The following is a 27,534-nucleotide window of genomic DNA, read 5'->3' on the forward strand; positions in this document are numbered from 1 at the left end:
ATTTTCCTCATCTCTACCTCTGGAGTAACTGGAATTGCAGGAGTAAGCCACTGTGCCTGATCCAAACTGCTGAACTTTGAGACATAAAGTATCATTTGATTTGACCATTTGAGAAGTTGTGAAGAGAAAAGCCATAAACCTCATAGTAAAAACAAACTGAATCGGATAGATAGATAGATAGATAGATAGATAGATAGATAGATAGATAGACAGACCTGCCAGCTTGGAGATAGTATTCATTTTTAGAAAAGTTATAGAAAAAAGCATTTGCTTTCAGAAAATCATCTGAGGAGAGGGGCAAGGGAAGAAGAAGAAAAAAATCTAAGCCAAGTTAATTGATCACCAAAGAGTGTTCCCCCAGATAGCCATTGCTCTGCTTTGTGAGCTTCTGTACTCCAGAGACCCCCAGCTAAATACCCATTTAGTCCTACGTATCCGTGGGCCCTGCAACATTAGATTTAACCAACAGCAAATTCAAAACATTTGTGATGAAAATTTGTATTTATCCTGAACATATAGAGACTTTTCCCTTTGTCATCATCCCCGGAACATTGTTTACTTAACATTTATAGTGTGATAAGTATTTGTTGTAAAGTATCTAGAGAGGAATAAAATAATGTTGGAGATTATGCATAGGATCTGTGCAGATACCCATACAGCCTCTTAGTTTGGTGTGGAGAATCAGTCCCTCTGGAAAGACAGTAATCCCTGACTTGGATTTTGTCAAGGATCTGAAACCTCACCCCAGACTTGTTGCACAACTTCCCTGCTTTTCTTATGTGTGAATGAGAAGAGGCTGAGTTCTGTTTTCCGATGTAAGTAAACTCTTATCTTTCAATGAGTCTCAGGCCATTCTTAAATCCTGTTCTTCTACACTGAAGACCTTAGCATCTCTGCCCCTAGAGATCCAAGTAACTTTGCTCTTTGCCCCAAATACTCTCTCCTGAAGCAGTTTCCCTTCCTCTGAGAAATGTCTTGTAAGACTGTACTGCCCTTGAACCAGACAACTTTCTTTGCTTGTCTTTATCTATCTAAATAAAGCTAACCTACATTTGCTGTCTAATTCATTCAGATGCTTACTGATGCTATTTAAAGCATCTCTCTAGGCCCGGAGGAAAACAAGATGCACTAGCTCCTGTAGGGAACCTTAAGGTTGGCTTGTCATATAAGGAATGCAAGAATCAAAAGAATCCATTCAGTCCTTACTAGCTCAAGCACAAGGCACTCCAGATATTTTTTTATTATTACAAGTAATGTTCTTTGATTTATATACATGACTGGGATGAGTCAATAGAAAAGGACTCAGGCTGTGTGTGTGTGTGTGTGTGTGTGTGTGTGTGCTTATACTGAGGATTAAATTCAGGGCCTGGGCACTATCCTTTAGCTGTTTTGCTCCAGTCTAGTACTTTACCACTTGAGCCACAGCTACACTTCTAGCTTTTTTGGTGACTAATTGGGAAAAAAAGATCTTCATGTACTTACCTGCCCAAGCTTGCTTTGAACCAAGTTCCTCAGATTTCAGCCTCCTGAGTAGCTAGGACTACAGATGAGAGCCACCAGTGTCCATCTTTGTATCAAACTTTTCTGAAGAGGAATTGTACAGCAGAATATGCTTTTCATTCTAGGCTGTGATGCTTGGCTAGACCACTCTGAGTTTGCCTGCCTCTGTCAGGAAGTAAATGAGAAAGTTCAAAACCAGCAATCACCTTAATAAGTTGACTTAGGTTGTTTTTTGTTTTTGGTGTTTTTTTTTCTTTCCTTGTTTACATCTCTCCCTCTTCAGCTATCATGTGTCACTTCATTAGAGTCCATTTGTATACTAGAAAAGCACAGGAAATTTTACAGGAAAGGAGCAGAAGAATGGAGTTGTAAATAGATCTCTACTGTGGATTTATATATGACTAGGAGTTCAGAGAGGTTTCAAATCTGCTGTTTGTTGTTCTGGCATTTCTGTGGGTTTCTCGGTTGCGTAGTAGGAGGGCGAGCTGAACGATGGGATTGTTTTAATCATGAGTGCCCCACAGCTACCTTGATGTGAGCTTATTATCAGTATATACTTGCTCAGCCAGGATTCTGTGACGTCCATTGCAGTGAGTGAGTCAGAAGCCACCAGCTAACAGGTCTATTCCTTCCCACCGTCACCTAGGAAACCATCGCATCATCCACAGGAAATGCAGGCCCAATGGGGAGTGTGCCCAGATCGGGTTAGAAAACTGGCAATGAGGTTTTCAAAGGAGGTCAAATAATAATGTGCAGAATCTTTGGTCGAAGAGGGGAGGTGGAGCAGGCTCTGAGGCATGGATTGACGTCTGTCAGGCAGAAATAGCAAGAGAAAATTAATCAGCTAAAAGCCTGTAAGATGCTTTATAGGAAGTTGACCAAGGGCAAGAGATAGGCAGACATGTCTGTGGCTATACCACCCCTGAACACACCCGTTCTCCGCTGATCTCAGAAGCTAAGCAGGGTTAGCCTGATTTGTACTTGGATGGGAGGGCTGCAGACATGATTTAATTATCCCAGGAAGCTGCCTTTGTTTGCTCAGTGGCTGAGGATATTTGCGGGGGGGGGGGGGGGTTGATAGTATAGTTTTATGGTGTATGTGAAAGGAGATGAATAAATTAACACTGCATCACAGCAGGATTTCTACTGAGTGAAATGCATGTCCTTTATTATATGGTCACTGTCCCTACTGACTTAAGAGTGAACCATGTATTGAGTTCCTTCGTGCTTTCATTGTTTTGTTTGTTGGTGCTCTGTCTGGCTTTTTCTCTTTCCTTCACCACTAATTCAGCCAAGTCCTCACACACACAGATGCATATATGTATACATGTATTTATACATATATGCAATTTATCACCCAGTAGCTGGGTATTTGCACATATAAGCTTAGTACAAAGGAGAAAAATTACCTGTCCATTTCATGTCATCTGACAAGCTTGATGTTTCCTGGCAGATCAATACTCCCATTATTGCTGTAAGTAAGAGATTCCATGTCAAAGTATGTACGCTGTCTCAGAACTTCTTGCTGTGTTTTCAAAGAGCATTCAGTCATTTTGTCCAATTACATTGCTTATCACGTGAAAATGTATTCCAGAGTAGTGGAGTGACTTGGCTAAGGTCACATAGTGAGACAGTATATATGTTAGCAGTATGTAAGTTATAGTGAGAGAAATGGAGAGGGGAGAGACAGAAAGCTTGCTTACCCAGAAGGGTGTTTTACTAATTTATTTGCCATCCCTTGGTACAATCAAGTTGACAATGAAGATTAACCATCACAAATGGATTTATAGGTTATACTTGGAAGTGATGTTCGGACATTTAGTTCACCTTCTGTTAGATGTATTTCAATCACTGTCCATACCCAATATAAAAGAAAACTTAAAATGCAATCTAGGGCTTTGGAAGTATCTTAGTAATGGGGTTCTTTCCCACTGGGTTCAATTTTCCACAGTACAAAACCAACCTAGAACATGTTCTCTACTGGATATGGTGGTTCATACTTGCAATCCTCCTCCACATGGGATATGGAATGCTCAAGAAGGGAGAGTCAGCGTTCAGGACCAATCTGGATAAAATAGTAAGCAAAGACTCTAACAAAAACAGAATACTCCCCCAAATAGCCAAACAAAAACCTAAGTTGGGTGTGGTAACACATAAATGTAGTTCTGACATTTAGGAGATTGAGGCAGGATAATTGTTCATGTAAGGCCAGCAACGTGATTGTAAAGTTAAGGCCTTGAACAGAGATCCTTTCTGAAGATAGGATCTAAAACAAGGAAGGCCAAGGGGTGTGACTCAAGTAATGAAGTATACACTGGAGGCCAAACCCTAGTGCTGTCTCAATGAGCCAATCTTTTATTACAATATCCAATTCTGAGATCAATGATTATGGTGACAGACTAAGATAGGGTACAGGGTGGGGAGTGCATTCCATTTATTTATTCTTTTTTTTCATATATTTTTATTGTAATTAATAGAAGGGTTACATGGTATTTGCCAGATAGATGGTGCATTAATTCCCATACCTTGATACCCTTTCACATGTCTTGGCCATTTATTTATTCTTAAATGTTCTTTTTCTTTTCTTTCTATCCTTAGTTGACTAATAAAAATCATACATATTTATGGTATACAATATACAAGGTATTTTGATATATGTCTACATTGTAGAATGGCTAAACCAGGCTAATTAACATATATATTACTGTGCTTAGTTGTTTTTTTTTTAATGGTGAGACAAGAATTTTTTATTTATTTATTTTTTTATTGTAATTAGTAAAAGGGTTACATGATATTTGCCAGATAGAGGTGCATTAATTCACATACATTGATACCCTTTCACATGTCTTGGTACCCGTTTCCCTCCCCCCCCACCCCCCCACCCGTCTTGGTTTTCCCCCCTTCCCTATCAAATTTCAAATATCCAAATACAAATAAGTTCAATATATCAGATAACAAAGTGAGATACTATACCAATATGAGATAACCAAGGGACAGCAAAGGAGATGAGAGACAACATAGTACATTAAGGACAACAATCATTCATTATATGGCTTTTGTTTCACTATCCTGGAGGTCCTTTCAATTAGCTTCACATTATATGTCCTTATGTATCAAGATTTTGCTCTATTGCAAATCTCTGCTGGTAGAGCCCAAGGTTTCTACTGATTATGACGAATGAGGGAAACCATTGAGCCTAAGTTCCTTTGAGTCTGGCTTACTTCACTTAATATGATTTTTTCTAAGGTGAGACAAGAATTTTAAATTTTTTCTTGTTTAATGTCTGTGTCCTTATGTCCTATGTTTACATTAAATGTCTTCCTACTGAAGGTCTCTTGTTCAAGATATATTATGTTGTTGATATTTTGTTTTGTACTGCTAGGGTTGAACAGAGAGCCTGGAAGTTACTAGGCAAGTGCTCTACCACTGAGCTACACTCCCAACCCTGAAATACATTGTTAGGTTAAAAGAGCAAGGTACACTGGCTCATGCCTACAATTCTCGCTGTTCAGAAGGCTGACATTTGAGGATCATTGTTCAAAGCCAGCCTAGGTATAAAAGTCTATGAGACTCTAATTGCCAAGTGTCAGAGTGCCAGCCTTGAGCAAGCTCAGGCCCATGCCTGAGTTCAAGCCCCAGAACCCCTGTCCCTCCCCCAAAAAATAAAGGAGCAAAGTAAGTTGTGAGACTATCTCCAATTAGCCAGCAAAATACCAGGCTGGAGGACTGAGAGTATGGCTCAAATGATAGAGAATCAGTTTAAGCTAAAATAAGAGTGAGAGGCAGTGAGTTAAGCCTTGGTCTCCATCCTCCCCACCCCGACACACACACACACACACACACACACACACACACACACACAGGAGAGCAAGGGAGAATAGAATACACTGTGCAAGAAAGCATTGGAAACATATGTAGGAAACCAAATACCAGGATGAGATCAGAAGGAGGATGGAGACATTGGTAGGGAATCAGACAATATAGTCTTCATATTTTTTCTTTTTTTCTTTCTTTGCAGATCCTGGGGCTTGAACTCAGGGCTTGAGCACTGTCCTTGGGCTTTCCTCAAAGCTAGTGTTCTACCACTTGAGCCATAGTACCATTTCCAGCTTTTTTCTATGTTTATGTGGTACCAAGAAATAGAAATACTCCATTTTAAACTGGGTGTTGATGGGTCATGCCTATCATTCTAGTAACTAAGAGACTGAGATCTGAGAATCACTGTTCAAAGCCAGTCTGGACAGACAAATCCAAAAAACTCTTCTCTCCAAATAACCAAAAATAAAAAAAGCAGAAGTGAAGACATGAATTAAAGAGTATGGTTCAGCTTTTATTACAGAAGAATATTTCACTCAGTGATACATTTCTGTTTCCAGATGAAGAATAAGGTTTCTTGGAAAGGTAAGCAGGGTTTGCTATGAGCCTGAGGCAAAAGTAATGATGAATATGGTGCATTTCTTATTTCAACAAGTCTGTACTAGATGGGATTTTCAAAGGAAACTAGAAAGTATGAATGCAACAGCTTACTTTTTTGTGGGGTCACCTGAAAGTCTCTGAGTGCTTTTATTTTCTTTTTTGCCTGTCCTGCAGCTTGAACTCAGGGCAGGGCCGGAGCACTGTCCTTGGGCTTTGTCCTCAAGGATAGGACTCTACCACCTGAGCCACTGTACCACTTCCAGCTTTTCTCTGTATACGGTACCAAAGAATTGAACCCCAGTCTTAGTGCATTCTAGGCAAGCACTGTACCACTAGGCCAAACTCTGGGCTTCAAGTGTTTTTATATTCAACATCTTTATTTTTATAACATTCCTATGTTAGCTTTCTGTCAGGATGACAAAACATCTGAGTTAATTTATTGAGGAGAAAAGGTTTACTTTGGCTCAATTTTGAAGGTTCCAGCCCCAAGTTGGTCAACCCCATGTCTTTGGGCCTGTGGCAGAGCAGCACTTCATGGTGGGAAGATATGGTAGAACAAAGCCTTTCTTCATCTCATGTCCAAGAGGGGAAAGGGAAAAAAGAAGGGACCAGCGTCCCACAATCTCCTCCGAGGCACACCCCCAGAGATCCAAGGATCTCCTGCTAGTCCCCATTTGACAAAGGTTCTACCACCTTCCAATAGTGCCATTCTACAGAGCAAGCTTTTAACAAATGGGCCTTTTGAAGGACAATATCTAGACTATAGCAAGTCCTAGCAAATCCAGATGTTCAAGTTAACATCTTATTTTGTAAGATACTGTCAGGACCAGGGGTAGGACTATAATTGTCTTCACATTCATGCTGGATAGTATGGGATCCAAATCCTTTATGCTATATAGCATGTTCACAATTATTTTCTCATCTGATCTTCCCATCCATCAGGTGAGTTTACTGGGACTGGTATTAATTCAACTTTAGAGATGTAATTGCAGTGGTAGCCACTATAAATAAAATAAAAAGCCAGTGACAAAATGGGGAAAATAATACAGAAAGTACTATTACAAATCATTGATTAAAAGGCAAATATCCTAAGAGGAAAATTGGCAAGGTACATGAATTTAAAGAATCATTCAGAGATATTAGTAATAACCAAATGAATATTTAAAATATTTTTTGACTTCTTAAAGAAAAAAGAGAGGTAAAGAAAAATAGTCTCTAGTACTGACAAGGCACAGAAAAATGAGGACATTGGCCGTTTTTGTGGAAGAGCTATTCATTGTCAAAACCTTTCCACTGGAAAATTTGAAAATATAGTAAAATGTTTAAAATATGATATACTATAACTGTAATTTATCTTAATTTTATTAATTTATCCTAATAAAATATTCACAGCTGCTAACAATTTATGGCAAATGACATTAATGTCAGTATTCTTTTTTCTTCTTTTTTTGGTCCAGTACTGGGACTTAAAATTCCTGGTCTTATATGCTCTGACTTGGGTTTTTTTCCCATTGATAGATGGCACTTTACCATTTCAGCCATATCTCCACTTCTGAGAGTTTGCTGGTTAATTGGAGATAAAAGTCTCTCAGAGGAGCTAGAGTTATGCCTAGTGGTACAGTGCTTACCTAGCATGCACAAAGACCTGGGTTCAATTCCTTGGTACCACATTTATAGAAAAAGCCTGAAATGTTTCTGTGGCTCAGTTGATAGAGCTCTAGCCTTGAAGAAGCCCAAGGATAGTGCTCAGGCCCTGAGTTCAAGCCCTAGGACTAGCAAAAAATAAATAAATATATAAAGGCTCTCGGGGCTGGGAGCATGGCCTAGTGGTAGAGTGCTTGTCTAGCATCCACGAAGACGAGGGTTCAATTCCTCAGTACCACATACATGGAATAAAAGCCAGAAGAGTATCCAGCAATACCCGCATTTTTAGTCTAACACAAGCTGGATCTGATAATCGAGTAAGAAAATGGGATACCAAGCTACTGTTAAAAAAGAAAATGTGAAAAAATTGGCTACAAACTAAAGGAAAATCTACTCAGTGTTAACTTAAAAATCATGTTTTAAAAGAATTATACAGACATGTTGCATACACTAGTGAATCCCGAAGGACTTAGTAAACAATCTGGCTACCAGTGATTCAATTTAGAAAGATACATTGGTTCTTCAAAGCTACAAGCCGTAGGCAGAGTTCACCCTTTCTCATTGGTATCCATCCTATTGGATCATTCTATTCAAAACAGACACAGTCAGACATATTGAAAACTGGGAAAAGCAGCCTGAGGTGAGCTCTGCAAAGTGTCACGAAAAAGTTCTTAGCAATTCCCATGAGAGACTTTAATGTTGAAGAGATCCACCAGGGCTTGAACCTACGGAACCATCTGTGGCATAAGCGAAGGTTTGGGAAATACATTCACTACACCTTGCTCTTAAATTCTTGCACATAATTTCAGACCTCACAGGAAAATCTATTTGGATTTTAGGATTTCAACATTGTTGTCAGTTCTCTAATCACACAATCAAATTTGTTTCCATCTCTTGGATGACTTTTCCTCATTTTTTTTTCTTGCAAATCACTGTTCACTTCCTAGACCCTGCCAGCATTTGGCACATATTTTGAATCACTCTGTCTTTTAAAATCATCCCTGTTGGGCTTAATGACAGAGTATTTCTATAGCATGCAGGAGGCTCTGGGTTCCAAGCCCAGTACCAAACAATAACAAGGGAGAAAAATATTCCTGTGGACTAATGCTCCATCTCTCACCTACATCAGCATGTAACTTTTCTTAGTGCTTTCGATTTGTTGATCTCTTCGTGTTCATCATAATAAGTTCGTACTCAACAGCGTATCCAACATTCTCATTGCTTTTGCAATGATCAGACACATGAGGTTAATAATGTTGCAAAACACCCAGCACTAAATACAACAAATCTGCTGGTAACAGAAAACTAGTTAGCCAAAGCTAAAGCTACTGCAGCCAAGGACAGTTGCCATCTTCTGGGAGCAGGCAAAGCAGAAATACAGCTTTTTACAGTGAAGTGATCTCTTCCATGAATGTTCACAAGCTGACAAGTTGCCAGGAATCCCCACTCTCTCATCCATCATGAGGAGATCCATTGGAGTCAACAACCATCAAATTATGTATAAGTTTGTAATCAACCAAGGTTATTTTTAGATATTTTTATATTGATTATTTGGGTGGAGGCCATGGGTTTGCTCTGTATGTGGATTATTTAGCACATGACTCAAAACTGTCACCCAGGCAGTTTCTTTCTACCTCCAACTATCTTCATGGCTGAGCTATAGTTATATTAGTTTAGTATAGTCCCTACAGGCCAATGCAGTTTCTAACTCTGAGAACAATGTGTGACCTTGCACTTTTCAAATTCAGAACCTCCATTGGCCATGTGCATGCATGCGTGTGTGTGTGTGTGTGTGTGTGTGTGTGTGTGTGTGTGTGAATGTGTGCTGGTACTGGGGCTTGAACTCAGGGCTTGCGTGCTTCCTTAACTCTACTCCAGGCTGGCTCTCTTGAGCCACAGCTCTACTTTAGGTTTTTGTTGATTAATCAGAAGTAAGAGTCTTACAAATTTTTCTGCCTAGTCTGGCTTTGAACCTAAATTCTCAGATCTCTGCTTCTTGAGTGTCTGGATTACAGGCATGAGCCACTAGCACCCCCCAGGCCATTAACTTAACAAGAGAGGCGCCTTAGTCAGAGGTACAGTTTTTTTAACAATATATTTATAAGCACGGTTTGGATCACAGTGTTCTCAGATTGTTAAACAAAATCAAAGGAGGCTCATTTTTCTAACTGACAGTATGAGAATACTAGAAAATGGTACATGATTCACCCTCACTGTGACAATGAATTCTTATCGGCATTGCCTTCTGACCAAAGTACAGGTCAGTGTCACTGGAGAGCAGCGCACCTTTCTCCAGGCAGAGAAGGTGACAGATTCACATCACAGCTTCTGGTCTATACTGCCATTTTCTCCCTGTTTCAGCATCTGTACCTCCCTCCACTGCCAGAGCTGCAAACAGCTCTCCAAATAACACCAAGTCCCTGATCTCCCAGCTCCCGTTTGAAGGGTTCAGTGTGGCTCCTTTGAGGTCTGTGTCCCTACCCCCCCCCACTGCCACCCTCTCCCAGGCGTCTTGTTCGTCTTGTTCGTGTGAGTCAGCGTCTGAGTCACTTCACTCATTAGTGGAACACAGACTGCCTCTCCATCCTCTGAATCTCTTTTGTCTCCCTTCTTTCAACTGGTTTCCTGGCAGCCTGAGATCTGGGGGCAACCTTGAAGCTAGGGCTGGGCTGCTACCAAGATGGCCTGCTGAGTGCTGAGAGTAGTAGGCAGCAAGTAGATTTAAAATGATGGGGAGGAGGAGGAGGAGGAGGAGGAGGAGGAGGAGGAGGAGGAGGAGGAGGAGGAGGAGGAGGAAAAGACGTACATAGTTACCTCAGAATGATTTTAGTGATCAGGGTTGGTTGCTCTGCTTGTGTTAGTTCATAGGACAGCAGAGTCCTTGAATCTTGATCCCTTTTCTACCCTAGCCTTTTCCTGCCATCCTCCCCTCCATACCTCTAAATAGTGGGTACTCTTTTCTTTTTTTCCATATTTTTTGTAATTGATAGAAGGGTTACATTATATTCACCAGATAGAAAGTGTATTACTTCATAAACATTGATGCCCTTTCTCATGTCTTGATCCACATTTCCCTCCTCCCCACCCCCGTGGGTACTCTTTTCTACTGCTTCTTCAGGCCTGTTCCATTTCTGCTCACTGGAGTTTACATTCCCAATCCTTTCACTATTTGAGGGATGGATGGGAAAGGATGAACACAAGAAGGAATTAGTCTTATTGGTGCCTCCTGGGCTTATCAAGAAGTCCAGCAAAATGATGCTAATAAGATACTAAATTCACTGTAGAAACACCAGTACCAAAGCAGTGTTTATTAATTCATTAATCTTCCTTAAACTGAGTATGACATGTTTCAAAGTCCAGTGATTTCACTTTGCAAGGGGCACCAGAGACTATCTTGTGCATCCTTCCATCCTATCAACAAATGTTTGTCAAGCTCCTGCAAGGAATAAACACGAGCCAGATGCTTTAAGGCTAGGCTGCTGGATGCCACTGGATGTGACATGTATCACCTAGAAGACTAGCTGAGACTCAGATTTTGGTTCAAGAGGCCTCACTTAGTAGTACACATCTATAATCTCAGCATTCAGGAGGCTGAGATAGAATCATGAGTTTGAGACCAACCTGGGCCTAAATAGTGTGTAAAGGACATGGACAATACCTCCAGACAGTGCCTGAATCCTCCTCCAAATGCTATTGACATTCTAATATCTTCACTTCCTGATTTGAGTTTGGGATTAGAACAGGAAAAAGAGCCCATAAGTCTTCAACCTTGACTGTGGGGTCTAGTCCGGCTCAAATTCCAGAAAAATAAGCACAAAACTTTGAGACAAAACTGGCTAATCGTCCAGTTCTTTTATTGTTTGAATGTAACAGGAATATTTTTTATGATTTGAGAGTTTGAACCCCTTCACGTGTTTTTTTTTCCTGTCATGGCCCTTGCTTTTTAATTACTGCTATAATTAAAAGTAATAATCATTGTTAAAATATTAAACAGAATAAAGACCTCCCCATGTATTTTTTTTGTATTTTAACTTTACCTACTAATATAATAGTCTGGAATCTCAGCCTTCAGCCCAGCATTCATTTTCTTCTAATCTGAGTGAGCTTCTTTGTCTGTTGGACCTGGTTTTTGCCTTTGCTATAAATGGCAGTATAAAAATGACCTATCTGGAGGAAGGGTTGAGAATGAAAAGAAAGAACGTGTGGGATCATGTTGTGCAAGCAGTGTGTGGTTGTTTGTTTCCAGAGATTATATTAATCCAATAGTTTTATTGAACCTAGTATGAGGAACAGATGACGGGTGTTGACAAATTCCAGTTTTGTTTTGCTCTGCTTTTAGTTTGGTTTTGATTAAACTGAGCTGGCCACCAGAGACTCACACCTGTAATCCCAGCTGCTCAGGAGGCTTCCATCTGAGAATCAAGATATGAAGTCAACTGAGGCAGACAAAGCAAAGAGACTCATTTGTGATTTGTGTTTATCTTTTAGTTTCCTTGACTACCTCTCTCTTTGCTTTTTGTTGTTGTTGTTGGCTTTTTTATGGGTCCTTTGGTTAGAACTACACCCTAGTAAAGTCATGCTAGTTCCACTTGTTTGCTCAGCTAGTATTCAATTACTTGAGCCATGCCTCTAGCCTAACATTTTATTCGTTTGTCTCATACACTATTCTCCCAGGGCTGGCCTCAAACTGCAGTCCTCTGGATCTCATCCTCCTGGGTAGCTAGGATTACAGACATGAATCACTGGGGGCCTGGCTTCTACTACCTCTTTCTAAATTGTCAACAGACATGTTATTTTCCTACTCTTAAGATATCCAACTGTGAGATCACCTTAACACCAAAACAAATGACCAGGTAGCTCCTTGGTTTCTACATTTGTCATCTCCTCTTGGTTTGAAACTTCTACTTGTTAACATCATTTCTGTAAGAGAATTTGCAAGAGTGGAGATCATATTCTCATTTCAATAGACAAGATTTTGTTTTAACCTTACTAGAAGCTTGGCACATTCCCCTCCCATCTATGAAATTTATTATCTTTTAAATTTTCTTCACTGCTACCTGTAAAAAAAATGATATCAATCATTTAATAGTAAAATACAAAGGTCTCAAGACATGTTTTTGTCTCGGATAGGTATTTAGGTTTTTGGTAGAATTAAAAGAAACTCTAACGGGAAATTTTAACAAGCATCCCAGTAGCAAATACACCCCTTTCCCCTTGTTTGACCCTTGTGATGCTTTCTAAACACAAACCTACCTTATGGGTCCCTCCAGCGAGCAGACACAAAACCCAAAATGTCAATATTATTGAATCCCAACCCTTTGCCAAGCACTGTGCTAAGTGCTTTTACATGCATTTTTTTTCTCTCATTTAATGGATCCTTTGCTTACTTACTGCAGAAGAAAAAGTAAAACTGTGCCTTTGCTTGCTCTCTTCTCCACCCCAGGGCTCTCCTCCTCCCTGGTCGTGCAGCCTGTTCCCTGGTAACAAGGGCAACTTGCTCCCATCTCATTCAGGTCTATGGCAAGAAGACTGTGGAACAGGGCTGAAGGCTGCATGCCCTCCACTCCCACACTGAATGCCCATGTCGGTGGGCACAACTTCTAGTAAAAGGTTTCTCTTTTGCTCTGGCTTCTTTCCCGGGTGATCTCTGGGAGCAGGATCCATATCCATTCCACTTCTCTTGATTGATCTATGACCATAGTTCATTCATCACTCCACCCCCATTCCTATCCTTCCCCCCCCCCAAAAAAAAACCAAGCCCTCCAAAAGTAAAAAGAATCTTGTCTCCTGGAGATATTTGACAGGCCTTATCTAATCCTCATGATTTGCTGCTTTCTCTTCTTAACTGTGACTGAAATGTTGGACTCTATTAAAAAGAAACATTGCCTGGGTGAAGCTATACCACTAGGAGACAAGAATCTTCCCTGGCTTTGGTAGAAGGCGTGTCTCACTATCTCAGCTCTTAGGAATGGCTTTCCAGCTGTTGACAGAGCCACAGGAGCTCAGCCACAGGCCAATAAGGACCTCCCCAATGACTAACCAAAAAGGAACCAGCAGTGGTTTAATCAGAGCTGAGCAGCGGTCGTGGCCCACTCACAAGAGGCCAGCAGACTAAGTCTCAATGCCCAGGCCAGTGTGGCTAACTCTTAGCTGGTCCCAAATCAGACTCTGAGAAAGGCTGCATTTGCTATTAGCATGTGTATATGTGATATAAATATGTCATCTTGCATGCAGGTTCCAAAGTCTGTACTGTGGGGAAAGGTCAAGGACTGCTCTTTCTTCTTCCTTTCTTTCTTTCTTTCTTTCTTTCTTTCTTTCTTTCTTTCTTTCTTTCTTTCTTTCCTTCTTTCCTTCCTTCCTTCCTTCCTTCCTTCCTTCCTTCCTTCCTTCCTTCCTTCCTTCTTTCCTTCTTTCCTTCTTTCTGCCAGTTCTGGGGCTTGAACTCAGGGCCTGAGCACTGTCCTTGGGCTTTCTCAAGGCTAGATCTCTACCACTTGAGCCACAGCACCATTTCTGGCTTCTTCCTGGTACCAAGGAGTCAAACCTGGGCCTTTGTGCATGTTAGGCAAGCACTCTATCACTAGGCCAAACTCCTGGAGCAACAGCTCCACTTACGTACGGCTTTTTCTATGTATGTGGTACCAAGGAATCAAACCTGGGTCTTCGTGCATGCTAGGCAAGACTCTACAACTAGGCCAAATTCCCAGCCCCTGCTCTTCTTTCTTTTATACCATATTTTTCTTTGGATGATACTGAGAATTGAACTCAAAGCCTTGTACTTGATGAGTGGATGCTTTACTCTCTCTCAGCCTGGCATACTTCAGTTATTTTCAGGTAAGGATTAGTGTTTTGGCCCAGAACAGCTCTCAGACTCCATTATTCCTACCTAAAGCTTCGGTATACCTATGGAGGCATACTTACTTCCCTCCCCCCACTCCCCACCAGCCCTGAGCCTTGAAATTCAGGGCCTGAGCGCTGTCCTTGGGCTTTCTCAAGGCTAGAAGTCTACCACTTGAGCCACAGCACCATTTCTGGCTTTTTCTGGTACCAAGGAGTCAAACCGGAGTCTGTGCATGCTAGGCAAGCATTCTAGCACTAGGCCAAACTCTTGGCCTCACTTGCTTTTTTCTGAGATGAGGTTTTGCTAACTTTTTGCCCTGAATTTGTCTTGATTCTCAATCCTACCAATCTTTACCTCCTAAGTGTCTGGGATTATAGGCATGAACCATTCACTATACTTGATTTTTATAGCTTGTTTTCAATCAAACAAACTTCTCATACACATATGCACACACACACAAACACATACAAACGTTCATTAGGAAATACTTTCTCTTAACTGGCCATTCATATTATTTTATTCTTAAAAGCATAATAATTTTTAGAGAGACTCTATTACTTTAGAACAATTAACTTTACCCTGGCTTTCCCATCAGGCATACAAAAATTCCAAGTGGGGACAATTTGGCACAGTAGTATATACCTGTAATCCTAGCACTCAGAATATTAGACTCTTGCTTTAGGATCCTCTTGGATGACAAGTTTCAGGCTAGCATGGGCTATACTGCAAAAACTGGTCTGTTAAAAAAAAGAATTCTAATAAATGTCACAGATTCTTTTAAAAGTATAGTCATCTCTGCAATGCCAATATACAACGTATAACTCTAAGTATGAAGCTTTTCAGTTCATAAACTATCCTGTATTTTGACCTTTCTGTACAGAATTACAGGAGCAATACAGAAAAATCTGTGACTATATATAAATATGTAGATAGATAGATAGATAGATAGATAGATAGATAGATAGATAGATAGAGTTGTCCCCTGCAGTGCTAGGGTACACTGGACTTATTCATCCTGTCTATCTGAATTTGGGCACCTATTATCTAGCTTCCATCTCTTCACATACTATACTCTTCCTACCTTCTCTTAAGGATATCTTATTAGTGATTGTAATTTAGAAACTGGATGCAAAGAATGCAGACATGGAAATATTAGAACCATTGTAGAGAATCATGCAGTAATTAAGGAAATAGCCAGCTACCAGTGGCTTATGCCTGTAAGCTGAGTAAACTCCTGAGGATTACAGTTCAAAGCTAGCCCAGGGAAGAAAAGTCTGAGAGATTCCATCTCCAATTAGCCAGCCAAAAAACTAGACTAGAAGTATGACTCAAGTGGTAGAGCACCAGCCAAGCACATACCAGGCTTTGAGTTCAAACCAGAGGAAGAGACAATAATGTGGGCCTTAAGGGACAAAAAGGAATTATACCAGCTGACAGAGTGAACGCTGCAGGTGGGGATGGGCAGCTAGGATGGCTCTCAGCTTTGGTGTTGGGGGCAATGACAGGTGAAGCAGGTTTTCTGGAAGATGAGTTCACACTGAAGCAGGAACCCTTCCATCTCACTGATAACTGCCGCATATCAGTGGTATTAGGGACTCTGTAGGTACAGTCAAAGGAGGCTTGATGACAAGGCCAGACCCCAGAAGCTAGAGAGGATAGTGCTCTTAATACCTGCCTGGCTCGTTACTATTCAATCCATGCAGGACCGAGGCTCAGACAGAGGTCTTCAGTACCTGCTGCCAAGCAGGGCCTGACAAGCCGTTTCCATGGAGACGCAGCAGTGTGCACGCAGGGGGAGACAGTAGGAGGGCTGATCCATTCCAGAGCCTTGGGTCACAAGGCTGTGACGGGCTAACAAATAAACAGTAAAACGACATGATCAATTGGAAAGGAAGGTTCAAAATTCTTCTCAGCTAATTGAGGCTGTATTGTCCTAATTCTAGACTAAGTTTAGGGAGACCACTCCTGGATCCTGGCAGTCCTTTCTTGTACCACTTAATGAGCAGTGCCAAGGAAGGAGGTGCCAATCCAGGCTAACTCCAAGTGTTCAGAAACCCATCCGAGCTATTGTACATCTCTGGACTTTAAGAAGACTCATTTCCAAGTGTCTGGAGAAACAGCAGGAATGAGAAGTTAATCTCCTCTTTGTTTATCATATCGATGACAGAAATACACAGGAAACCTTTAGAACTCTGTAGAAAATGAGGTGCTGGCAAAGCCCCAGAATGAATATTACTGTTACACAATTTGAGAAACTTTATGCACAGAGAGCCAGCAGCAGTGCATCAGAACCCCAAATGTTCAATCTGTGTATGTTTATGTTAAAATAGATGTAACACAAAAATGACTATTTTGGACATATTTAGGTGTATAATTCAGTGGTCTGGAGATGCAACTCAGTGCTTCAGTGTATTCTTAGCCTGTATAAGGCCTGGGATTCCAGTGTCTCACACACACACACACACACACACACACACACACACACACACACACACACAATACATTCATAGTTTTGTTATCTAATTCCAAAAGTTTATTGTGGTTCTGTTACTAACTCCCATTGAACCTTGTCTTAGTCCCCTCCATTATATTGTAACAGGCTACTTTCTAAAGGAAAGAGATTTATTTGGCTCACAGTTCTAGAGATTTGAGAGGATGGTCTGTTTAGGGAGTATAACAAATGACATCACCATGGCACAACATTACTAGGAACCATATTTTTAGTAAGTGAACCTCTGGAGGACAAACCATACCCAAACTATAGCAGCCCTCAAAGACTTTAGCAGGTGCTGGTAGCACCTACCAGTAACCGAAGCTAGGAGGCTAAAATCTAAGGATCACAGTTTGAGGCCAGACTGCACAGACAAATCCTAGAGACTCTTATCTCCAAATAACTAGCAAAAAAGTGAACGTATGGTTCAAGTAGCAGAGCACCAGGTATGAGGGGGGAAAAAGCTAATTGAGAGCACAAGGCCCAGATTTCAAGTACTGGAACAAAAACTAAAAAAGGATTTAAATGATGTTATTGTGCTACAGAAATTCTTCAGGCAGGATGGGTGGTTTGTCTGTTGCAAGTGAAAGCTGGGTCGGTCGTGGTTTGGTCACTTGAGGCACAGTGATGAAGTGTGGCAAGTCCTTATCATTGTAAGGAAAATGGAGAAGACTGGAAAAGGAATAGGCCGGACTCGATCCTCAACAGGCCAGGACTGTTTACTGAGGACCAGTGAGGGGCATAAACCTTCCAGCAGGATTGGAGGTTGTGCTAGGCACTGGATTTGGGGGTAGGCTTATATGGGGCTTAACAAGGAAGCAAAAATAAAAAAAATGGGTTCTGGTCTCCTGGAAGCCCAGGGTGATATCTTTGGTCAGGCCAAAGGTGGAATGCTCCACCTTAGATGTGGGGGCCATTGTCCCCTGGGGACCAAGGTTACCTACAGACAAGCACGTGAGCATGCACCTGGTGTTTGCTTGACCTTGGGGAATAAGACAAGACTCAATCCTTCAATCATCATCATCATCATCATCATCATCATCCTGCTGGTGAAGTTGTTAAACCTAATCTCTGGGAAGAGATTGATTTTAACCTCTGGAATGACTGATGGGACTTATTAATCTTGATCTCCATGGTGTTCAAATGGCTGAGTACAATGCTTCCTAAATCAGTAGAAATTAAATCAGGGCCACAGGTTTTCATCAAGTTTCTGCCGGGGGCAAACTCTACTCCAAAGACAGTAGAACATAATTGAGAGGAATTGTCAAGGAACCAACTTCACTTTAAGTAACCAAAAATGTTAGTGTCTGGGGAGGAGAGAACATCATTCTGGTGTAGACTATGACCAGAAGACTAGAACCTGAAATTCCAATGAGCCTAATATCCTTTATTTCACTAGTGAACATATTTTGTGTGGGTGGATATAAGGCTTTTCAACTTTACTTGTTCATCCAAATGCAGCTCATGGTTTATACAGATCATGGTTTATACAAGCGAAGGCTCTGCAGTTCACAGCACCAAAGCAGAAATCATCCTCACCAAGGATGGCAGGAAGGAGAAGAAATAGAGTTGAGGCTTCAAAATTACTTTGCAGTAAACACCATCTAAATAGCATGCATCAATTTGAAGACCACAGTGAAAAATGCATAAATATAATATGCCATTCCTGGGAATTTAGCTCACAGAAGGTTGACTGATTTAGGAAACCAGGATGAAACTAAGAACTAAGAATTGGTACCCTTGCTTCCTGAAATCTAGCCTAGTTGTTTCTGTCAGTATCTTTGGAATACAGAAAGAAGATGGTCTTATTGTCCATCAAGTTTTTGTTTGGTCAGGGATGATCTATGAAGCACCTTATCTCCAAATTTACCCCCCATTTAGTCTTCATATTGCACTGAGTTTCCATCAGAACTCAAATCTTGGATGGAAGGAAGTGGAGAAAAAACAGAAAAACATTAGCAGTCAAGAAAATGTTCTAAGAATCATTAAGATCCTATTAGGAGACGACTTCCAGGATGATAGAATGAGGAGCCCTTGTAGTCCCACTCTCAACAAAACAATCATAACTGGTGAAAATTATTTTTAAAACAGCCATTTAAAATCTCTCGAAATTGTTCTGAGCTCATACAACCATTATTCTGGAAAATCTATTACATCTCAGGAACAAGAGGGAGCATTTGTTGCATCTGAATCACAACCCTCCTTTCCATCTTCATCTAACCTAGGTTACTGCAACAAAAACCCCAACCTGAGTAGATGTAGCCAGGAAGACAGAACTTCCTTTCCTACAGCTGTCAGTCAATCAGGGTAGTATCTAATCCCCCCACCTCCACGCTACTGGGGTAAATTCCAGAAACACAGAGCCAAAAAATGAGGGGGATCTGTTTCTCTACCAGATCCCCACTTGTGAAGAAGTATATGACTCCAGTTGTGACAAAACTGGGATCTGAATTGTGTCCATTCATATAACTTCCTTCTCCCAGCCCCTTCCAAAAGAAGTAAGCTGCTGTCATTCCCCAAGTTCTAGAGCACAGATCATATATTTTGCCTAAGCATAGAAGCAGATAAAAAGAACAAGAACACTCAGATCTGACCTTATTTGAAACAAAGCATAGAGAAGCTTCAGCTGAAGTTAGTTCTTGAGAATAATAGAGGAATAAAAGGAAGTTGGTGGTTCCAGGACAGCTAAGCTTTCTGTTGGATAGTTTACTATCAGAGAATATCAGGGTTAGACAGAGCTAAGAAGAGCCCTCTTGGACTGAGACTGACCTCAAAAACTACCCCTGCAAAGATGTCTATAATTTGATCAAACTGTGGAGCAATTTATGTCCAGAACATTATTAATAAAAGATAATGGAACTATTAGCTAGTCACTAATGGAAGTTAACAGCTAGGCATCATATCAACAGGAGTATAGAGGTAGATAACTTGCTAAGGCCAGGGGATTGGAAAGAAGGAGGAAGAGGAGAGTTGGGAGAAAAGAAAAAGAAAGAAAGGAAGAAAGGAAGAAAGGAAGAAAGAAAGAAAGAAAGAAAGAAAGAAAGAAAGAAAGAAAGAAAGGAAGCAAGGAAGGAAGGAAGGAAGGAGGAAAGAAAGAAAGAAAGAAAGAAAGAAAGAAAGAAAGAAAGAAAGAAAGAAAGAAAAAGAGGGAGGGAAGGAAGGAAGGAAGAAAGGGAGGGAGGGATGCAGGGAGGGAAGAAAGGATAGAGACAAAAAAGAGCTTTGCTAAAAGCTCTGCTATCCCAGAATAACTATGCGTATGACCAAATCTGTACCTTTTGAGACAAAAGTGTCAACAATTTTACTCCATGCAAAATAGGTTTTCCTTCACTAAAATAATTTAGCCATTTCACTATAGAAATAACACTAAGCCTTAGATTGACATTCTGTTCAATGTTTCTCAGTAGATGAATTTTTTTTTTGCCAGTCCTGGGACTGAGCTCAGGGTCTGAGCACTGTCCTTGGACTTTCTCAAGGCTAGAGCTCTACCACTTGAGCCTCAGCACCACTTCCGGCTTTTTTCTACATGTGGTACCGAGGAATTGAACCTGGGTCTTCATGCATGCTAGGCAAGCACTTTAACCACTAGGCCAAACTCCCGGCCCCTAGATGAAATTTTTTAAAGGACATGCAAAAAAAAAAAAAAACCAAGGAAGTATAGTATGACTCATACACAGGTAGGTAAAAAGTCAATGGAAATTACCTATGAAAAGGACTGGATATCAGACTTACCTGATAAACACTTTAAAGCAGTTATATAGATATGATCAAAAACTACACCAGATAATGAGTAAACAAGCAAAGGAGGGTATGGTGACAATATCACATTAGGCAGAGATTATCTATATAAGTAAAGACATAGAAATTATTATTACTTTAATTAAAAGAATGGAGTGGCTAGGTACCAATAGCTCATGCTATTGGTTTGTGTGACTCCCACCTCAAACAATAGCTCTTCCTGTCATTTCAACTATGTGAGAGGCTAAGATCAGGAGAATCATTTTAGATTAGCCTATCTCACCAGGAAAATCTTGGTGTGGTGATAGACACCTGTCATCCCACCTATAGCAGAAGCATAAATAGGATCATGGTCCAGGTCTGATCAAACAAAAGGCAAGTCCTTATTTAAAAAAAATAACTAGAGTAAAAAGATTAAATGTTGCCTCTACTTGAGCTTTTTGGTATGTCTGATAGAGAACACTTAGACTTACATAATTATGAGCTCTAGCACTCATTCCGTACCATGCTCCTCCTTCTTACCCACAAGTCTAACCTCCCAGAAGGCATTGTGACAGGACAATCACCAACTGGCTTGCACAAAAATGGTTTTGTTCAGGGTCTTCTCTCCCTTGCATAATCCTACTATGTGGACAAAAGAAGATGGAATAGTATAATGGACTCACAAGATCACTAAGACCAATCAATTACTAAAATTTGGCCATATATATGTTTTATTTTCTTCTTTCTGTCCTGAAATACCTTTATACATATCCTCTAAATTGGAGATAAAATAGCATATTTGTTGGGTAAACACAATTCCATTACTGTGCTTAACAAAAGCCTATACATAGGATCTCAAACATTTTTTTGTATCCACATAATTTGTGCATATTTTTCCAATAGCATTAAATATTGACGTATATTATATTTCCTATTGTCTTTGAAATGTCTTTTTCTTTTTTTGTAAAATATGCATAGCAAAATTGACCATTTCCACCATTTTAAAGCATATAATTCAGTTGACATTAGCACAATCACCTTGTGCAACAATCTCAACACTGCTTAGTCTTCATTTTACAGATAGAAATTGCATATTAAGAAAAATTCTCGCTGGGTATGGTGACTCACGCCTGTAATCCTAGCTACTCAGGAGGCTGAGATCTGAGGATCACAGTCCAAAGCTATCCCTGCACTAAAGAACATGAGACTCTTATCTTCAATTAATCACTAGAAAAGGGGAAGAGGTGCTGTGGCTCTAGAGGTAGAGCAGTAGCCTTGAGCTGAAGAGCTCAGAGACAGTGCCCAGGCCCCATCACCCACAAAAAGTAATAATAATAAATAAATAAAAAGAAAAGAAAAGGAAAAGAAAAATTCTCTATTTAACCTCCTCTAAAATGTCCTAACTTTGGCTAACTGAAAGATTTGAATATCTCATTGAATTATTATGAGACAATTTATATTCATATCTATTTTATTTTCATGAAACTTCTTAATGATTCTGCGATAACACCCTTACATACTATCCCATATTCTGTATCATCTGATTATTACCAAATTGGTTCTTTTGTCCTCTGTGTTTCTTTTTTTTTTTTTGTCAGTTATGGGGCTTGAACTCTTCAGCTCAAGGCTACCGTTCTCCCATGTAGAGCTACAGCACTACTTCCAGTTTTCTAGTGGTTAATTGGAGAAAAGAGTCTCATGGATGTGTTTGCCTGAGATCCTCAGATCTCAGTCTCCTGAGGAGCTAGGATTACAGGCATGAGCTACCCGCCCCAGGCAGCAGCCTATCAGGCCAAACATGTCTTCTTTTCTCACTATGTATAAAAAATAATTATCCTTACTTGAATACTTACATACATGCCTAGGCATTGACAAATAACCTGGCACCTAAGATAAAGTTTGTATCTTACATATAGGAGCCATATTTCCCTCTTTATTGGAGTGGATGTTGGAGTCCAGGCTTATTTCTGTGGGTGGATAATAAGACAGAAACTTCTGAAATATGAGGTCTAGGAGAGACTATTGGTTCATTTAGCCCAGGAAGAAAGTCCCTCTGAAACTAATCATTACCTACAATTTAACCACAGACACGGTGATTTCTGCACTAAACAGCTACTAAAGGCAGCAGGTTACTTTGGGAGTTGCCACACTGAAGAATCTTTCACGGTCTTCTAATGTAACTCTTCTTCATCCTTCCCTTGACAAATCACTTGAGAATTTAAAATTTGAGGACTTGAATGCAAAACAACCAGATCTTTAGATGTTTGTTGAGCAAGAAAAAAATGTTGTTGTGGTTTTATTGTTTGAAGTTATCCTCTTGTTTGTTTTCTTAATCTGCTATAAATGAAACAGATCCAGTGAAAATATAAGGAACTAAGTAAGTTAAAGGAGCACATTGTTAAAATTAAGAATTTGATCTTCTGAGGAAACATAGGTTATTTTTAATTTCAAATAAATATTTTGTTTTAGAGCAATTAGATAGTGACGGCTACTAAACTCTGCCCAAGGTTGCCCTAGATTCCTGAATCCCTGGAAGGGATTTTGTGTTTGTTTTGATTGCTTATTTGTTTTTCTGTTTCTGCTTTCCTATTTAGCTAGGGCAGTTGTGAATTTCTTACATAAAGGAACAGAATTTAACCTTAGCATACTAGACTTTTTTTTCCCCCCTGTGTGGGTCCTGGGGCTTGAATTTAGAACCATGGAGCTGTCCCTGAGGGTTTTGTTTGCTTGCTTTTCCTTTTTGCTTAAGGTTAACACTCTACAGCTTGAGCCACAGCTCTACTTCTGGCTACTGTAGTGCTTAATTGGAGCACAGTCCTTCCTGCCCAGGTGACTTCCAACTATGATCCTCAGATCTCAGCCTCTTGAGTAGCTAGGATTACACGCATGAGCCACCCACACCAGCTAGTACATGAGACTTACTATGTCTATTTTGCAACCATAGTTAGTCATAAAACTTTTTAGTAATTTTAAAGATTCTGGTTTTGAAGTTGCCAATAGGGTAGGAGAGAAGAGTTCCTTTGAGGCAGTAATTATCCCACAGGAGCTTCCACTGGGATCGCAGTCATTCATGGTATCACTACCTTTTAGGATTACTCATTATTTGGCCACAAAGACTCTCCAGTTAAGTCAACAGGCCCAATGGCATAAGGCATTATCTATCCTCTTCATTTATCATTTTTCCCCTTCTCTTCTTTATATATACTCTCCTTTTTTTCTCCTACCTCTGTCCACACTATACTTACTCTTTCTTTTCCCTTCCATTTCTTTCCTTTTGTTCCTAGTACTCAGCAGCCTACGCTGGTATGCTTCAATAACTCTCCCTATTTCCACTAGCAAATTTTGTTTTCTAAAAGGATCTTTCTGCTTCACATCACCCCATGATATGGCACTGAATACAATCAAAGGAATGCAAGAATCTGGGTCTGTGTGCCCGACTTTCTTTTGGCCCACATCCATATGATTTGAATTGCCAGCTGAAGTTTCAAGGCTAGGTTACTTTAACTCTCAGAGGACTATGAGGATCATATTAGAATAGTTGTGCTTAATAAATATCCGGAGGCTAGTGTACATTTACCCATAGTAAAGCTTAAAGAAATCCACTAAGTAACTGAACATGTGGGTTCCTTCTGTTAAGGGGGAATCAGAGACTGAAAGGTTGGGAGAGATCATGTCACACAACTCATTGTGAAAACTACATTCCACATTAAGACATTCTGATTAATTGTGTTGTCTATCTACTAGAGGGAGAATATAGGAAGAAATATGATGTGAATATTACCAGTAAAAGAATTGGGTGGGGTCTGGAGTTTGTCCTAGTGGTAGAGTGCTTGCCTAGCATACACAAAGACCTGGGTTCGATTCCTCAGTACCACATACATAGAAAAAAGCTGGAAATGGTGCTGTGGCTCAAGTGGCAGACTACTGGCCTTGAGAAAAAAGCCCCAAAACAGTGCTCAGGTCCTGAGCTCAAGCCTCAGGATTGGCAAAAAAAAAAAATTAAAAAAATAAAATAAAATATAAAAAAAGAATTGAGCAACTCGCCTAATATTTCTGAACCTCAGTTTATTCACTTGTATAATGGGTATAATGGGGCTAATAATTTGTTTTGCTAAACTACCTTGATGGCTCAAAATAATGTGTTGATCGTTCATTAGTACAATGACTTTGATAACAAATACTTCATGCTTTAATAAATATAATTCATCGGTAGATAAAATTCTTGTAAAGTTTATGGCTCTTGGAAAAAAAAGTGAATCTGATTATTGAGAGTTGAGAAGTACTCTCATGACGTAGCCATATATGACCACACCAGTTTCCCTCAAGATTTTATGCCACGCCTAAGGGCTCTAACTAAGGGGCTATACCAAAAAGTTCTACAACCCTTGGGTTAATAAATGGGTCATATTTTACAGAGAGATACTCAGCCCTGGCCATGACTTAGCATTTGCTTAAGCCCATCTGTCCCTCTGTTCAAAATTCCTATGTGATTTTGACATAGTCCTAGTGATAAACTTTAAGAAGCAGCAGGTCTGTTTCTGACCTTGGGATATGAAGTGAGAAGAAATGGAGTATCTTGGGGAAAGGGATCGAAAATGAAGTAGCTAGAAGAAAGGAGAGGAGTTAGAAGCATTTCCTTAAGGAGAAGAGTACTGTCGTGTTCTACCATCTCAGTTCCTTACATTCTTCTAGAAAATGAGACTTTCTCCTAGGACTCTTCCCTGTTCTTTTCACCTGGGCCTTGATTCCATGTTCAACCTTTTCTCTAAGGTTCTTTTAAGACACAGAGATCAGTTCCTATCTTTCTGTGAATGGACCCAGATTAAAAACAAACTCAGAATCTACCTAGAATTTTCTGCAGCCCTGCTAAGCTTCCTTTACTAGACAATGAGCACCCAGAAGCCCCATTGAATCCAGCTGTTATGCTCAATGTTATACTGAATAGGCCTGATAAATTTGGAGCACATATTTAAGCTGAATTATCCTTTATTATTTTAAAGACTGTAACAAGTTATTTTTTTAAATTTTTTCCATCAGTGCATTTTTATTTCTTGTCCTTAATATCCTGAGGCTACTTGAAGAAGTACTTAAATTTCAAAGTTTAGTAAGTAAACAAAAGTTTCCTAAGAATATCTTCAGGCAAGCACCCTAAGACCTCATTTTTTAAGACCTCATTTTTAACATGGTGTTTAGGTCCCTCTAATTGTTCACTAATACTACGCTTAACCACAACATTTTACAATCGTCTAAAGAAATATACTTCCAGACCCAAACTTGCTTACTAGCTAATTGGTTCTTCTTCTTGGTCATCATGTTTTGAAAAAAAAAAAAAGAAACAAGCGGGTTCAGTGTGGTATTATTTGACTGAACTGTAAATGCATTAAATAGAATAGACTGTGTTGAAAATTCAAATGACAACTAGTTTGGTGATAGTTATTCATTGTTCTCCCATGAGTCTAGCATTATGGTTAGAGACACAGAACTAGTTTAGAATTCATAGCCTCAAGCCAGGGGCTGGTGGCCCATGCCTGTACTCCTAGCTACTCAGAAAGCTGAGATCTGAGGATTGCTGTTCAAAGCCAGCCCACGCATGAAAGTCTGGTCCAAAAGTCTGTGAGATGCTTATCTCCAAATAACCACTAGAAAACCGGAAGTGGTGCTGTGACTTAAAGTAGTAGAGCACTAGCCTTGAGCTGAGAGCTCAGGGACAGCACCTAGGCCTAGAGTTCAAGCCCCACGGCTAATTAAAAAAAAAAAAATTCTTGGCCTCAGCTCTAAGGCTTTATAATTCAGTCTAGCATCCACTATATGCACTGTTCTCGGACACTGAACTTGGTCTCTTGATCATCTGAAGCTATATACTGAGACTCCAGAAATTTACCTATCTCTTTTCCTACTTGTGAACAAAAGGAAGCTTGGGAAATAGTGCTAGTTGGTCAAGATAGGCTAATTATTAACAACCAAATGACCTCAAAAATCTCAATTGTTTGAAACAAACCATTGTGCTGGTCTTATCATAGTCCGACATGCATTGGCAGGAGTGAAGGTTGTCAAACATGGCAGACAATACTATCCAGTAATCCAAAGACATGAGCCTCTTCTGACTTGTGCATCTGTCTTTTCTAAACTTCCGAGTCCTCAATTCAGACAGTGAAACAGAAATCCTAAAGAGAAAAACTGCACAGGAGGTTTTCATGTGCATATCAGGAATTGATACCCTAATGGCTTCCCTATTCCATTGACCAAAATTAATCCAGTGGAAGCTCAACTTTCTGAGAGGCTAGGAAGCCGGAAAAGGTTGCAGGTATGCTCAGCTGAGTGCATGACCAGTGGTTTCTGCCACAAGGGGAGATGCAGGGCTCCTCAGGATATCAAAAGCGTGCTATCCTATTTTAGTTCACTTACTGCCTAGATCTACCACTGTGTTGGTGGTCAGTTTCAGGAAAAAAGTTCATCTGTCAACATCAGCATCAATTGCTTGATATCAGACGAAATGGAAACTTTCATGTTCATAAATAGGACTTTCTAGAGTTTCCAGTTCCCTGGATGGAGCCCATGCAGAGAGGTGGATGGTAAGCGATCCGTGAACTTACACACTGCCCTTCTCATCATATAATTCCCACGATAAGCCTGGTAAGTAATCCGCATTAAGCCCCATGGGTTATCTAAACTAAACTATGCCGTGTGGGTTCTATAAGTATATAAATGTGTCAAACATTTAGAGACTTGTCTTCATACCTATCTTTGTCCATTAGGGATGCTATAACAAAATGGATGGTTTGGAAACAAGAGAAATTTGTATCTCACAAATTGTTGTAAATTCAAGATTTAGGGCACTGAACTGGGTGCCAGTGGCTCATCCCTGTAATTCTATTTATTCAGGAGGTTGAGATTTGAGGGTTGAGGTACAGAGCCAACCAGG

At 40.1% G+C, this 27,534-nt stretch overlaps 1 protein-coding gene and 1 long non-coding RNA gene across 3 annotated transcripts in view; one reads left to right on the top strand and one right to left on the bottom strand.

Annotated features, from left to right (window-relative positions):
- The window catches only part of Mkln1 (muskelin 1), a 206,899-nt gene that overhangs the window by 40,365 nt on the left and 139,000 nt on the right, over positions 1-27,534 (top strand). The gene's annotated exons all lie outside the window — the stretch shown is intronic.
- The window catches only part of LOC150063585 (uncharacterized), a 72,915-nt gene that overhangs the window by 3,726 nt on the left and 41,655 nt on the right, over positions 1-27,534 (bottom strand). Inside the window, exon 2 of the long non-coding RNA XR_016535560.1 lies at positions 1,483-1,665. This is a non-coding gene — a long non-coding RNA (uncharacterized LOC150063585). The remainder of the gene's footprint in view (positions 1-1,482; positions 1,666-27,534) is intronic.

The sequence above is a fragment of the Megascapheus bottae genome, chromosome 5, assembly GCF_031878675.1.
Source record: "Megascapheus bottae isolate mThoBot1 chromosome 5, mThoBot2.hap1, whole genome shotgun sequence".
Classification (NCBI taxonomy): Eukaryota; Metazoa; Chordata; class Mammalia; order Rodentia; family Geomyidae; genus Megascapheus; species Megascapheus bottae.